Raw genomic sequence first — 9,333 nt, 5'->3', positions numbered from 1 at the left:
GGAAAATTTAGATGCAAATTTTTATCAGAACTTGTAAAATCATGCAGTCCAATTCTTGGATATGCTGCTGAAACATTTATTTTCATGCTTAATTGAACAAAATAATGTTTTGCTGGCATTCTACAGTCCACAGTAAACTTCAATTATAATTGTTTTTATCCCTTGCTGTTCTGTAGCTTGATGTTGTCTGAAACACTTCGAGGCATATTCATACAGCAAATATTTCTTAGAAATTAGAAACTGTCTTCTCAGACTGACATTTTCCTAATGTCACCTCTTAATCACTGGTTCAGAATGGTTATTTATGGTTGTGCAGAAAAAATGCATGAACAGAAAATGTTCTTAGAGATATTTATGTAGAAATACCCACCATTATTCCCAATCTAGGAGAGCTGTTAATGGCATTTTCTACTATAACTTTTTAAGAAGGACTTAAGTGTCACTGACAGTGTCTTTTATAAAAATAATTCCTAATTTTTCTCACCTTGTAGTCAGTGTAGCAAAATGTTGATGACTAAACACTTTAATTATATTATTGCTATAGCCATTCCTATTTTAAAATGGGGTTGAATTAAAAAAATATTTATGAGCTGTTGACCTGTAGCCAAGGTTTAAGTGATCTAATTCTGTAGCAAATGTTGCATTCGAATGTGAAATAATAATAATATCTGGTATGTAACATGCTTTTTAAAAAGTAAATCACATGTTGTAAATGTTGTAGTAAATTTTGCATTCAAAGCAAAAATAGTTCAAATGGGACTTTGGGCAAGTTTAACCCACATTGTTTCAGACTTTGAGTAAAACTTTATATTGACTCAAAGACTATGGATTTGTTACAATCTTTGCAGTTCAATGAACTTTTTTTTTTTCTGTGCATAGATATTTCAAGTAAACTCTGTAGTTATAACAAGTGACACGTTATGGACCCTAAATCGTTGCACTGTGAAATATGCACAGAAAAAGGACAAATGAAGATATCAAGGGTCTGTTCCATTTCTCACTGAACTGTAAAATGCCACCCTTGTTGTACAGCAGATCACTGGTTCTGAGCAGGGCTCATTGACTGCTAAGTTGTGGATAGTGTTTCACTTTCTGCAACTGTTAATATCCTGGTTTATCCAGGCATAATGACCTCTCTATTTGTGACACATTGTTGAATTTTCTGGTTCTTTTAACTTATTCAAACCCTTATTTTTTTTCCTCCTTCTTTTTCTCCATTCATTGGATGGCTGGAAGGATTCTGAATTGAGCTGCAGCACAGAGCTGCCTTGCTGTTGGTCACCCAATTGCAGCTGAAATATGTGGTGGTGGCACATCTGTAAATGAATTAAAACTTTAAAATCTGCAGGAAAGATGCTCTGCATCTGCACTAACCATCCTTTTATATAGGCTAATGCATGTGGTTTGGATAATATTGCTGTGTCTGCAGTGTAGCTTGGTTTCATTAGTTCTGATATAGTAAATAATCCATACTACAACAATCTATATTATGTTATAGATCACATTTGATATTTAAACTGATAGGAAGGAAATTCCGACTTCTTAATTCGTCACTAAATTACAATGACATCTCAATACATCTCATCTTAATACATTTGATATTAAATATTTGAAATGTTGATAAAGATTTGCACTTTTAAAACTTCGATACTTCAAACGATGCAAAGAAAACAGGGATTATCTGCAGTGTACAGCATTTGCTTTCCAAACCTAAATCCAAACTTGGCTTCCTCTGAGCTTATGAGGATTTGAAGTTAGAGAAGTACAAAATTTTATCTCAGGTTTGGACCCATGCCTATATATTATTCTGTTGGCTCCCCACCAAAAGAACAGTGTTTATTTTGTTTTTATTTGTGCAGTATATTTATATTCTGCATAGCTCCAAGTTTGCTCTGGCCATGTAGAGAGCGGGTTGCATTTTGGAGGACTGCTTTAGCTGTCTCCAACGAGGAGTAGAGTGTGTTTGTGTACACCTGCAATCTGTCAGGTGGATAAATATTTTGTTCATCTTAAGCATTGTTGGCTTTTGTGTGTTTTTTGTCTCTTTTATGTCTCTTTTATTTGTCTTTTATGTGTTTTTATGTGGTTTTTTTGTGTTTTCTATGCCTCATTCCCTCTTTAAAATCTGTAAGTCTTGCCAAACATCACTGTCATTATAGAAGAAAATACTTGCTACTTTCAGAGAACTTTTAAACCAGGGCTCCATATATTGAATAATAGGGAGGATCTAATGTTCAATACTGATGGTTTTTCTCCTTGTATCAATCAATATTTTTGTCTCGAACATTGAAATGTTCTGACATTTTTGTTGGTGAATTGGAGCCTCTATTATGTGACAAAATTATTTTTAAAAAATGAATACGTTTATAAAAATATATTAATAATATCTTAATACATAAATTAATATATTCATATAAATATGTGCTGTCCTATCCTCCAGGAGCCTGAAAAAAATCCACTTATTGCCTTTCTATGTGGCTCCTGTAAAAACACCTGTGAGTATTTACAGCATTCACTCGAACCAGGCCTAGACCATCCCAGAAGAGTCAAGAGGGAAGATCTGTTAATAAATTAGACCTTGTTCAGCATGACATCATTTGCTGGGATGGATGTGTTCCCAGTGGCACAGCTCCAAGGGTCACTGTGCCTTTTATGCCTGGACTTTGCAGAAAAGAAATGGCAGCACGGGATAGGGTGAATGTTTTACTAGACCATTGGGCACATTGATTTTTATTTTCATGGATATGTAGATCAAACTGAAATAACCTAAAGGGGCTGATGTGATACTCTGGGACTGTTAGGCATGTCAAGATTTGTAGGAAGTCTGCGTCTTTCTGCTTCTTGGTACTCCCTGTAGTAAAATAGCGTGGGGTGTCATTGAGATCTGTCACTGGCTGACACTAAGGGAGAAAAATAACCCCCACCTCTGCCAGCCATTCCCTTGATGTGTCCCAGCTGAATAAGATTGTGTGCTGGACCTAGTTTTGATTTATTTACATTTAAAGCAAGTGCTGTGCAAGTCAGACACGCATGATCCTGGCTGGCTGATATATCCTTGAGCAACTGTCTGCATATTGGCATGTGAAGGATTCTTTCTTGCCTGATGTAGGACACTACTTGGGAAATGTGTTTTTGTAAACACCCTGGAACTACAGGGCAAGAGCAGCTTCTATTTGAATGCTTGATAAAACTGCATTTATTTAAGAAACCTCTGTTCAACTGTCATGTTAGAAAGAAGCTATTTATAGAGCCATAAGAGCATCAAAATTCACAGGGAACAAAGAAATCTGGAAAACTGAAATTATGAAAAAAAATTCCAGCATAAAACAAATCCTATTTGAAATCCAAACTTTTGAATTTGCTGGGAATTTTTAAAGATTTTTTTTTACATGAGTATATTTTCATCTAAGGCTCAAAAAAATTGTTACATAGGTTATGTAGATCTCAGAGAAATTAGGAATATAAACTGTATTTCAAACATCAGGATCATAAATATTGCTCTGTGTGTGCAGTGCCTTTTCATTTCTTGAAGTTGCTTTTCATCTTCAGGTAAAGATAAAGTAATTTTTATATCATATCTTTATATCATCTTTAAATTTAGCAGATATGTCTGTGGAAATTAAGTATTGTGACTATCTGATTTTTTTATTCAGCTGATACAGATAAAAATAATTTAAGATCTATTTCATTTTGCAGAGATTGTTGAACTGACAGGGAGATTTCAGTTTTGCCTCACTGTCAGGAATACCTACTTTGTGTCTTCTTAGCATGTCTTGTTCCCAACTTTCACATCTGGGATAAAAATCTCATCTCTATTTTTGTCTATAAAGACTAGTCAAGGAAAACTCATTCATTTTATATGGTTTGACTCATGAGCTGATTTTCACCTCTTCTTTAACCTATAAATAAATAAAATTTGGACTGGTTTCAAGAACCTTACTAGAAAGTCTTTGCATTCCAATATGTTGGGCTTTGAAAGCTCTGTAATATTTTTTTGGTGAACCTTCAGAGACAGAGGCAATTCTGAGGTTGCAAATGAGGCTAAGATTATTATTCTGGGGAAGCCTATTACATTTTGATGTATTTACTAGGTATTTCATGAATACAGATGGCGAAATAAAATGCCACACGTGTATATACACATGTGAATCTTTGGATTTATCTATACATGTTGAGAAAATGAATGAGGCTCCATGAGGGTGGTGAGCAGCCACCAGTGGTGCTCCTGAGGGACCAGTTCCAGGGCCACTTCAGTTCCATTTCATTATCAGTGATCCAAATGCAGGATTTGAATGCAGTTTTGCAGCTAATGCCAACTGAGATGTGCTGTTGACTCTTTAAAGATGAGACATCTTGCAGAGGGATCCAAATAGAATGGGAAATTTGACAAATATCAATGGGATGGAGTTTAGCAAGTTCAGATGCTGGATTCTTGTCTTGGTTTAGGGCAATTTTCAGAGAAAGCCTCTAAAGGGGTTTCCTCTAGAAAGTAAATTAAAGTGGTCCCTTCCTTAATTAGTTCAGGGAAAAGATTTCTTTGGAGGAAAGCAGAAAAATTCTTTCTTTAATAGGTAAAGCATTTATTAGTACAAAAAATGGATGCTATTAAACAATAAAGTCTTTTGTCATTTTAAAACAGATAATAAACTTGGAAAGTTCCCTTTGTGGGCTGTAGTTTAGTTGTTTTAGTCTCTTATTAGTGCCTCCAACACTAGAAATATTGTGGTTTGGGCCTGGTCTAGTGGGCTCTAGGTGTGAGTTGGTGCTCTTCTGGGTTTTTACTCCAGAGTAGGTTTAAAGAAAAAGGAAAAAACACAGTCCAGGGAACTTCTCTACCTCAGCTAGCTAAAAACTAACTAAAAGCAAAGGAGAGCTCTGTCCTGCTGTCTGTCTGTCCATAGACAACACAGGAGCAGGAATGTGGAGGAGTGAGTGCAGTTTCTGAAAACAAACTCTGTGGGAATCCAGGGCTTCCCTCTGGCTGCCCTGGAGGGCCTGGGACCCTGGCAGGGGGTCAGGAACCCCCCTGGACAGAGCCCCGAGAGACACTGGCTGTGATCTCTGTCCATGGAAAAGAGTTTTCAATCAAACAGGATGAATTACAAGCTCTGAGTGTTTGATATGAGTAATAATTAAGTGTGGCACAGGTGCAAAAGTAAAATTTTAGGATTCTAGATAAGGGGTCCAAAGGGGACAAGATGGAGGAAATTGGGTGTGTCTTGTCCTTTTTCTCCTTCTTCATGCCCTCCATGTTTCACTGTGGTGTTGGCATTTTTCTGTTGGTTCAGGCTGGGGACACACTGTCCAACGTAGGTGACAGATATTGGCACGTTATTGTAAATCCAGCACAGGTAGTTTGTGGTATTTAATGTTTGTACCATCCCACTGAGGGCAGAGCCCCACACGCTGCCCTGCAGGACAGAGCTGCGGCAGGGCAGCAGAACATGTTAGAGATAAACAGAATAAACAACCTTGAAACAGCACAGACCAATTATGGCTTCTTCTTTGGCAGTGGGGCTGACAGACAGAGACTTTCTACAATCTCGGAATCATGAATACCCACAGATTCTGACAAAACTCCATGCTTCTTTCCCCCTTCCCCTTCACTTTCAGGGCCAATTTTAAATGTGCACAACTTATCTCTGGGTCAAACAGATGAGTGGGCATACAAGCATCATAAAGTCACCCCAGGACAATTCTGCTTCAGAGCTGCAGCAACAGCAGGCATGGGTGTAAACTGGGAGAGGAGCGTGTGGGGAGCAGCCCTGCAGAGAGGAACCTGGGGGTGCCTGCCAGCAGTGTGCCCTGGCAGCCTGCAGGGAAAACTCCATCCTGGGGGGCACCAAGCGCAGCTCAGCCAGGCCACCACAAGAGCTGATGGTCCTGCTGAGCCCAGCCTTGCTGGGGCCTCACCTCGAGTGCTGTGGGCAGCTCTGAGCCCCAGTTTGGCTGGGAAGGTCCTTGATGCATCCAGAGAAGAGCAACAAAGCTTGGGAAAGGCTTGGGCAGGATGTACTGTGAGGAGCCACTGAGGATTTTGGGCTTGTCTGGCTTGGGGAAATGTAGGCACACAGTGTGTGGTGGTTGGGAGCGGGGCTGGGGCTGATCCTCATCCCCAGTGGGTGCAGCTGTGCAGGACAGGTGAATAAAACTGAAGGTGAGGAGCCATGGAGTGCCCAGGTGTGCTGAGCAACCACACAGGGCACAGAGGCACACAGGGGCAGTGCATCAGCAGGAGGGGATAAAAGGCTGGGCTGAAGGACAAGGGGAGCAGAGCCTGCAGCCTCCTCAAGTGCCGTGGTGTTACTCTGTGTGGGCAGATGCCTGAAGCCTTCTGCTGAGTAAGGTGTTACTGTGTTTGGGGAGTGCTTAAAGCCTTCTGAAATTGTGTGCTGACACTCTGTGTGTGGTGGCTGTCTGGACTGTGGCACATGCTGTGACAGGGAAAAGGAGGCTGAGGTGACCTGGCTGCTCTTGAGGCTCCTGGGGAGGGTAAGAGGAGACAATGGAATCTCTCCTCCCTGGGATCCAGTGGGGAGCAGAAATGGTTCAAAACTGTGCTGGGCTAAGTTCAGACTAGGTGTGAGGAGGCATTTGTTTATGGGGAGGTGGTCAAATGCTGGAACTGCTTCCTAGAGAGGCACCTGATGCCCCAGGCCTGTCATGGTTTATCATTGTCACCACCAGAAATGAAGGGATGGGACTGTTTTTGGGCTAAGAATGATTTATTGCTCAAATAAACACCAGTCTCAGAGGCTGTGAGATTTTAGAGGAACAAGAACTGGGCCATAGCTCAGAGTAGTCACAAGTTCTTTGTTACAAGGCAATACAGAACTTTCTAACCCAATAGACAGTTGCCACAGGGTGTATTTTGCTTTTCTAACCTACCACCTTTGTTTAATTTTGCTGCACTGCAGATACTTTTATCCAATGGGCTTCTGTCTCACATGCACACAGATGCTTCTATTATAATTTCTAAACTCTGAGCTTATTCCATGCAGCCACATCCCTACATTATAAACCCTTTACCATCTTACCCATGCAGTTTCTCACTTAAGGCATATTGTTACATCTAAAGAAAGAGAAGTTTATAATTTTTCTGCTTTATGTCTGTGTATTGTATTTTTGCATCAAGCTTCTTCCAAGGCTGCAGATCAAACCCTCCTGTGTCTGTGGAAGTTTTTCTGAGTCCCACAATGGTTTAGAGGCATTTGGACAATGCCCTTCATCACATGCTTTAAGTTTTGGGCAGCCCAGGAGTGCTAGGGGGGTTACATTGTAGGTCATTTTCAACAGAGAAATGGAAATGACTGGTCTGTTTTAGACAGAAAAAAATATTTTCAGAAATCTGTTCTCTATTTTCCTAGTGAATGTGGTTTGGGTTCAAACGTTGTAAAAGAGAAATGAGAATGTAATAATTTTGAACCTGGTTTAAGAAGTCCAGTGTTGTCAGTATCATATAGAGCTGGAAAACTGTTCTGGTTGAGGTAGTTTTTCTGATTTAATTTGCAGTATTATTAACATTAATTGACTTTCACTCCAAAAAGTCTTAAGGCATGGCTCATTTCCCAATTGTTTTATTCAACAGAATAAGCTGCAGAGGACTTAATTCTTCTCCACATCTTTATTTATTGCTTAAGATGCTTATTTAACATGCTAGCTTCAGAAATCAAGTGTTCTTTCCTGGTGGAACCATGTTATTTGGAGAATAAATACTGTTTTATCTGCTAATTTATTTTTTGAGCTCTGGTAATGTGTGGGTTTTGCAAACAGTATAAGTATTACATTGTATTGGTATTTCCCAAGAAATAGATTTTTTTGGGGTTTTTTTCTCATTTGTTTTTGTGTTCTCTTTTTCAAAATGAAGCTTTCAATGAATTGCTGTTTTGCTGTTGTGATGTCACTGCATTGTTTGTTTATGTTATTTTCATAAATGTGTCTTGAGAAAATAGAAGCATACTGTGTTTTATTAAAACCCTTTTTAATTGAACAGAACCTGTTCACAGTTGTAATTGAGAATTTTTATCTTAATTTTGGTTTTAATGCTTTATTCGCAAATTGCAATGCTTTTCTTGTTTTTCTTATTTCAATTATGTAGCAAAAATGAGCCTTATTCTTTAATCTGTGTAGCAAACTGTGGTGACAGAACAGTCAGTGTTCAGAAGTGAGGCCACTCTAAAAAAATCTAAAGAATGATTGGCACCTAAAATGAGTTGTTTGCTTCTCTGCTTTTCTACATCTTTGTTAACAAGAACTTAAAACTCATTCTGGGATAGAAATTAAGGGCACTGTGCTCAAGCTGGATATGTTATTAACACCTTTTAGCAGTTAACAAGCACAAAATAAAAAGAACTCATTCATTGAACAAATATGGCCAAGCTTTAGTAGATAGTGAAATGTTCTTTGATTAGGTTTGGTTGTCCTTACTCTTGCATAGCTGAAGAAAATAATCCTTTCACAGTAGAATTTTTGATTAAAGCAAAAATGTTTTCCTGGAAAAATAAATTGCTGAGCGGCTCCTCTCCAGTATGTTTGGTCAGATTGAGGAAAGGGTGGCCATGTTCCCATTGTTTTGGTTGTTATTTGGAATTGTTCCAGAATGATCCAGATCCATAAATAAAAATTAATTTGACTGCTGCACAAATCTTTATTTCTCTATGCACCCTGATTGTTAATTATACAAAAAATATTGTCATTTGCATATCATGAGGAGAGAGGTTTCTGAAGTTTCTGGGAGTCAATGGCTACAACACTGTTTGGTTCTTGCCTGCATTTCTTTTTATCAGGAAAAAATGGTAGTGCTAACAGCAGATGTATTTGGAAAATGGTGTGTTTCTCCATGTGTCTCACACTCTCTTTATCTGGAGTGTCATGTTGTTTTAAGTTGCAGCATATGTAGGCCAACAAAAGCTGACATACAGGAAAGGAGCACAATGCAGGGTAATGATATGTGACACATCCAGATTGAGAAGGAAATTCACTTTCTTGGAGCTAATACCCACTGCTCACTGGGTTTGCCATGATCATGCCCTCCCCTACGCAATCAGAAAATACTTATGTGGAAATGCTTATGTAAAAAACTGCTGGTTTTTTTTGAAAAAAGCCGGTAAAATCATCAAGTGTCTTTGAGATGTTGATCCATAATTCAATCCTGATATTTTTCTCCTATTCAAAAACTATTCTTATGTAGCAACAACAAATTAATCTTGATATTTTCCCTTACGTTTTAGTCAAAATATTAATATTTTATGTTATCCATATTTGTGAAAGGTCAAGTTATGTGCTCTTATTCAGGTAAACCTTATAGAAAACTTAAACAAAATACAAGTAGAT

Source organism: Taeniopygia guttata, chromosome 5, assembly GCF_048771995.1.
Source record: "Taeniopygia guttata chromosome 5, bTaeGut7.mat, whole genome shotgun sequence".
NCBI lineage: Eukaryota > Metazoa > Chordata > Aves > Passeriformes > Estrildidae > Taeniopygia > Taeniopygia guttata.
This window is presented reverse-complemented; position numbering follows the sequence as displayed.